The sequence below is a fragment of the Microtus ochrogaster genome, chromosome 15 (genome assembly GCF_000317375.1).
Source record: "Microtus ochrogaster isolate Prairie Vole_2 chromosome 15, MicOch1.0, whole genome shotgun sequence".
Taxonomy (NCBI): Eukaryota; Metazoa; Chordata; class Mammalia; order Rodentia; family Cricetidae; genus Microtus; species Microtus ochrogaster.
Genome location: NC_022017.1, coordinates 29496869 through 29503612, shown reverse-complemented (window position 1 = coordinate 29503612; position 6744 = coordinate 29496869).

The window sequence follows — 6744 nt, the reverse complement described above, 5'->3', positions numbered from 1 at the left end:
TGCCTAAACTCCCTCCAACAAGAGCTGGCTCGGCATTCCATATTCCTGGGGGCTCACCAAGCCCAAATGTGGGGCCTGAAAGGGCAGCTAGGGAAACTGTTTGTAGAGGCCTTGAAGCCCATAGTCTCAGCTTTAGGAACCAGGGTGAAAGGTTGCCTAGTGTGGGCAAGATGCCAGGCCCAAAAATGATAAGCTGTATGACCGCAATGGGTGCCTATCTTCAGGCTGTGACAACAGTGAGGACAAGGGATCCTGGACCAATAAATAGCCTACATTTGGAGCTCAATAATAGGTGCCCAGACTTAGATATCAAGGGATCTGGGATCAGTACATACTCTGCACCGTCTTAATCAGTAGCGAGAAGTTAGGGATTAGTAGAAGAGTGTGGATCAGCATGCATTCCAGAGTCAAGGCTCAGTTAATGAACATGAAGCAGAGTTTGGTCTATGGACAGGGATCGGTAAAGTACCAGGGATAAGTATGCAACCAGTGCCCAGACTCAGACAGTCACAAGGTCAGAACTTACTCTAGGAACCTGGAGACGTGGCTCAGTGGTAGAGTGCCCGTCCAGCATGCACAAAGCCCTGGGTTCCATCCTTAGCAACACACACACACACACACACACACACACACACACACACAGAGAGAAAGCTAATTTCTAAGAAGAGGGTCAATGTTCTGAGCGGCTGCTGCATAGGCTGGGAACAGCTCTCTGAAGTGCCTCCTGCTCTCCCTGGAACATTTCTCCTCCTTCTCATTCTGCCCCAGCAGTCTTGAAGACCTCCTTCAAAGGACAAATACATGACTCAGAGTGCAAGCTCTGGAGTCTCTCCTAGACCCTGGCTGTGTGACCTTGGGCAGTCATCATAACCCCTCCCTGGCTGCAGTTCTACCCACGTTGGAAGGGGGCCCTTCCCTGCCACCTCTCCTAGCTGTGTGAGGACAGAAGGAGGCGGTAAACAAGACAGACAGACTACTGAAGTTGCTGAGGAACCCTCCAGAACATATGTCTAGGCCTCACTATTTGCAGGGACCTTTATGGCCCCAGGCACCCCTCCCCCAGCACACTCCAGGAGGCCTAGGCGTTTGCCACCCCTACAGCTTGGCTGGTGCCACCTTGCCTCTCCCTGACCTGCATTCAATGTGCCTGGGCCCTGAGGGGTGTTGGGAAAACCCGCTGATCACACCTGGTTTGCACTCTGAGAGCTGTGACAGGGACTGGCTGGAAATAGCTCGAGTTCTTCGGGGCAGGTGGAGCAGGTCCTGAAGCGTGGACAGGGGTCACTGGGGTTATACACATACTGAGTCCCTCCAGGGAGGGCACAGCTACACCTGGTAGCCCTGACCCCTTGGAGAGGGTCTGTGCCCTGGGGGGGCCCTGGTCTGGGTAGGGCCTGTTGCAAAGGCAGTTGGCCTCATAGAGCCTGCCAGTGGCCAAGGGAGAAATGACTCAAAGGTCTGCCCCCATCCCTCCAACAAGTGTCCATGCAATTTTTCCTCCTTTGTCTTCTTCCCTGCCAGAGTCCTGGTCAATAAGAACCCATTGTTGGTCCCACCTAGGACCTTCTCCTCCCTGACTTTTTTCCCAATGTGCAAAAGTATGTCACCTCTTCAGCTGGACAAGGACAGCGGGCCAACAAACAGACATGGATTGGGTAGAGCCCTGGTCAGGACTAGCCATGATCCCTAGAAGCCCAAACACAACCTTCTGGGCATTGAGTGCTCCAGCCAAGGCACTCTTGGAAGCACATATCCTGCCTAAATCTTTCCAGGCCTGGTATTCTGTAGGAACCCTGAATCCTCTATCCACAAGGTCAAGAAGTTGTCCCAGGACTTGGGGCAGGAGCCCTGGCTTCTCTTGAGTCTTTCATAAAGGAGGTAAGAGCCATGAGGGTGTTATTCATGCAAGGCTAAAGTACGGCATTTGGGCCATGCAGGGTAAGCTCCGGAGGGCCAGGGCCCCCCAACTATAAATAAATAAATAGATAAATAAATAAATAAATGCTGGAGCCCTGGGGAATTCTTTGCCTACTTTCTTTTTTTCCCTGGAATGTTCAGACTCTACCAAGGGGGTGGTCTATGGAGCTGGGCATTAACCAAGAAGGGAGTCACAGTTCCAAGGTCTGGAGGTGAGTAGAGGCAGGGAGTCTGGGTTAGGCTGGAAGAGAGAGTAGACTAAGGCCATTTGCTGCAGTTACGTCTGCTGCTCAGAGGACCTGTCTGAGTCTGGCAGACCGGAGAGCTTTGCGCACTAATCAGAGACATGCAGCTATCTGGAGCAGCCCCTCTCCTGGACTCACATGCTTGGGCCAGAGAACCCATGTGCTCAGTTGGTTCTGTCAAAGATGACACAGAGATGCATGCATCACTACTATCCTTGTTTGCAGATGGAGCCGATCAAGCGCAGAGAAAGTGAAAAACTTTCCTGAACTCATAGAACTGGAAAAACAGAGGAGCCAGGACACAGCCCAGCTGGCTGTGAGACTCATTAAGATGTCACATCCTTACCTGGTGGTCCTGATGCAAGAGGGAAAATACCTAGGGGCTGCTCTTGCAGGAAGAAGATAGGGTAGAGATAGGATAAATGCCAGGTCTCTGCCCTGCAGCCCTGTGAGAATGGGGTCCGATAGGGTCAGTCTCAGCCGGAACACTAGTCCAGCAGGCACCAGCGATGTGACACACGTGGCTGTTTAAATTTAAATGAACTGAAAGTCAGGAAAATGAATTTCTATCCTCAGGCCACAGGCAAAATTTCCAGCTTGTAGCCTCTGTGGCACGTGGGGCATGCCAGACAGAGTGGACACCAGGAGCTGTCACCGTCTAGTGGGACCATGTCCATCTAGAGGCAGATGCTTCCCTTGATGCTGGGATCCAAAGAACGGGTCTTCTTTGCCCTTTGTCACCCTGGGATCTGAGGTCGGGAACTTGGGAGTGAAGCAGTGGAGCTGGGAGGGAGGATGGGGCCACAAAGGCCAGACTCCTGCCTCCGCACTTACTGCCCAGAACCCTGAGATGGTGGTTGCAAGGTGACCACCTCCTAGGAATTGCTCTTACCTGAGTAGGGATGGCCCCAGCAAGCACCCCTGTGGCCCCAGTCTGCCTTTGCCCTGGGCTGGTGGTAGCAGAGATGAAGAAAGAATTCCAAGATGTATCATAGAAACAGAGAAGTTGAACAATTGTTCCTGGAGGCCCTTGGTGTGTCTTAGCTGCCATTAGCCCTGGCTGGCCTCAGGGTTCAGAGCCTTTTCTGAAGGGTCTGTCACCACTTTTCTCTGGGCCTAGGCATAATCTGAGGCCTTTGGGCAGAGGAACCAAGAAGGTTGCAGAATCTAAGGTGACTGGTGGCTGGGCAGAGACAGGTGCCTGTGAAATGCCTGGAGCACACGAGGAAGCCAGGGAGGCTTCCTGGAGGAGAATCTCAGAGTTCAGAACCTTGTTGATGAGGGAGCTAGGAAAACCCTGCTCTTAGCTTCGGTCCCTCTGATGTTTTCACATTATGGAGGTTTTAAGGCTGAGCTCAGTGTGTGTGGGGGGGGGCAGGGTATGGGGGGACAGAGCTGGCAGAGGGTAGGGGTTTACACCTGCTGAGTTGTTGAATGACAGCATCTTGTGACCTGACTGGAAAGGCGTTATCATTGTTAGGTGCATAATGGCGTCAACACTCAGTATGCTGCAGGATCACGACTCAGGCTGACTAGGGTCAGGGTTCAGTTCATGAACAGGGTACGGGCTCTATGCAGCCTTTGAGTCCTAGTCAGGACTCAAGTCTGTGAATAGGCCAAGGGTTTGTGTGTGACCAGGGTTGGAGTTCAGGCTGTAAGGAAAGTTTAGGGTCAGTGAGTGTAACGCCATGGTTGAGTCTAACTGTGGTTCAGAAGCTGTTTTCTGCCACAGATGTGGCTTAGAAGTACCAAGAGTCTCATTCTCTCTGGCTGTATGAGGAGACTCCTGGTTGGGGTCCAGCTGCGTGGGGATTGCTTGGTAGGCCATCAGTTCTAAGCATTCAGGGCCTTTCAACAAGGGCTTCACCCTTGGAAGAAAATAGATTTGGGCATGGACCAGCGCCTGGTGGGTCTAGGCTAGTGTAGGTATTGGGGGAAGAGCTACTGGTTGTAAACTGGTGGCAAATCCCCTGGAATAGAGTTGTAGGATCCTGGAGCAGTTTGGCTGGAGGAATTATTTAAAGTCTCTTGTGTTGGGGGACGAGGGTGACAAGGGGATGGGTGACCACTGAGGCTGCAGCTGGGTTGGTTCACAGATGCTTCAGGGTGGCATTCCCTGCCTCTGACATTCCTCTCGTCTGCAGAGATGTAGGGGTGCCCAGCTGAGGTCTTACTTTGCACCATCTGTATTCTGGATCGGAAGCTTGGGTGAGGGGGAATTGCTGAAAGCAGCAGGTCAGTGGGGCAAGAATGGGTTCCCAGGGAAGGAAGGTTAGACGCCTTATCCCCCTACCCACCCCACCCAAAAGCCCCAATTTGGGAGGAAAGACCACTTTATCCTGATGGCACAGTTCAAGGGAGTCTCAGCCTTGCCCGAGGAGCCTCCAGGGCAGATGCCAAATCCCTGCCAGGGAGTTCTATCGCCCTCCCCCATCAGCAAGAAACAAGTGTAGAAAGCGCTTAGATCCTTTCTCACAGCCTCTCTGCTGCTCAGCTGCCTCTTGGCCTGATATCAGAGGCCCCCTGGTGACCACGGGCTGCTACTGCAGCGAGAAGACCAAAGCAGAACTAACCTACAGAGACTGGAAAGTAAAGAGACAAGAACAGATGATGGCTGTCAGAGGACACCAGGGACAGCACCTCCTTTTTGTGATTTCAAACGCCTTGGGAAGAAAGCCCTTTCCCAAGGAGGCTACATGGATATGGTCCTGATGAACAGGACGGACTGGAAAGGACCTGCTAGACTTTGATGTGGCCCTGCTATCAGTCCCTCAGGACACCTTACAAGTTGAGGCCTTACAGGAGTAACTGGTGTGTACAGAGTGACACGTGCAGTGTGCTTGGGATCCTAATTGGCCTGAGGTTCCCCGCACACACACGCACGCAATGGCGTAGCAAGAATGATGACTATGACATTGATGGAGGACACTGATCAGAGGGTTTGGTGGGGGCTACGGGAGAGCAGTGTGAGTGCTGACACCCAGGGGTTGCGATTTTGTGTTGTTGTTCCCATTGGCCCTGGGGGAGAGGTCCAAACAGCTGGACCAGACGTGTTATTGAGTAGCAGATGAGGAGTGTGGAAAGTAGTGGCTCCTGCACTTGTGGTTCAGGATGGACCACAAGTTGTGAAATAGGAGCAGGGGGCTCCATGTAGAAGCATCCTGGTAGAGGTGGACACAAGGCTCTGGGACTCTTGCTGTCAGTTTAGACTCAGCGGTGTCCAACCTTTTGACAACCTTCTTTGTTTGTTTTTTGTTTTGTTTTCAGAGACAGGGTTTCTCAGTAAGCCTTAGAGTCCATCCTGGGACTAGCTCTTGTAGACCAGGCTGGCCTTGAACTCACAGAGATCCACCTGCCTCTGCTTCCGAGTGCTGGGATTAAAGTTGTGTACTGCCACTGCCCAGCTTCAACAGTCCTTTGACTGGAATGTGACATTGTAGTCCATCAATGTGTAGAGTCACACTCATCGCTATCCTGGGATGCATGGAGCTGGTAGGCTGCAGGTTGAGCATGTCTGCTAGAGGGACCCCTTTGGGCACCTAACAGAGGAAGACACGCAGCTGAAGAGGCCCATCTCCACCCATAGATGGAAACTGGAATGCAGGGTCAATTTAAAACCCACCTCCTTTTGGCTCTCTCCCTGGCTAGCTCCCCTCTCCTCAGCATCACAGGACACGAGGTCCTCTCCGAGGTAAGTCTAGACCCATTAGACCTAACTGAAGCAGTTCAGCGCCCCACCCCTGTTCTTGGAAGGGCCCCAGTCCCTGCCTCTGACTCCATTTCTTTGCCCATCACTCATCCAACCCACCCACCCACTCATCCACCTATGCATGCATCATCCTTCCCATCTGCATGACCCACCCATCTATGTAAGCCTCCCCCTATTGCCACCAACCAAATCCACTTTTCCTACTCACCCTCACCCACCTCCACTATTCCACCGACCCTGACCCAGACCATTACCTGTCCATTCATCCACCCTCCCACCAGCCTCTACTTACACTCACCTGCCTCCACCCACACCTACAGGTCTGTGCACAGCCCCTAACTCCTCTTCTCCATCCATTTGTTTGTTGGACCATCACCTGTCACCCAGATGGATGCAGTCACTCCCCTGCTGGAAGAGAGCACAGTCCCGACTCTTGGCTTTCCTACTGCGTGGGGCAGGAGCCGGTTGTCCTAGGTGCGCACGCCTGTGCGTCGCACCCCTTCTCCGCGATCCCGTTCCCCTCCCCCAACCCGCCCCCCGCTCGCGCTCCCCCTCTAATGTGTGATCTGGAAGCTCTATAAAGCCTGATGTAATCCGTAATGCAGTCTCTGGCTCCCGATTCGGGATCCAGTTTCAGAGAGCGAGAGATTGGGGAGCGCCGGCAGCCGGGCGGGGGAGCAGCTTGCCTCTCTCCTCCTCCTTCCCCGCGTCCTCGGCCTCCTCCTCCTTCTGCCCGCGCCGCCCCGCCCCCGGCTCCGTTCTGCTCACCCGCCCCCCCCCCCAGGAAGGGGAAAAAAGGCGAGAAGAGCCGGGCAGGCGAGAGGACCGGAGCGGCGGCGCGGCCGGAGAGGGAGCGGCGGGCGCAGGCGGCGG